This window comes from Dendrobium catenatum, unplaced genomic scaffold (genome assembly GCF_001605985.2).
Source record: "Dendrobium catenatum unplaced genomic scaffold, ASM160598v2 fragScaff_scaffold_622, whole genome shotgun sequence".
Classification (NCBI taxonomy): Eukaryota; Viridiplantae; Streptophyta; class Magnoliopsida; order Asparagales; family Orchidaceae; genus Dendrobium; species Dendrobium catenatum.
In genome coordinates, this window is record NW_021319084.1 from 198,825 (window position 1) to 199,138 (window position 314).

Here is a 314-nt window from a genome sequence, read left to right on the forward strand (position 1 = left end):
GGGGGGGGGGTGAATTGGTATTTTAAAATTTCTTTTCACAAAGAATAAAAATCGCATAAACCAAAATCACACCATAAAAATAAATGCGGAATTAAAAGTGCGGAAGCAAGAAACAAGAACACAGAAATTTATAGTGGTTCGGTCAACTCGACCTACGTCCACTCCCTTGAGGCACCCTCCGAGTATTGCACTACAAACGTGACTCTCCTTTAGTCCCCACAGCTAGGCGGAGAAGCCTTTACAAGAACCTCCTTTTTGCCACCCCGGCAAGGTAGAGAACCTATCTCCTTTTGCTTCCTCCTAAAGCTGGTAGA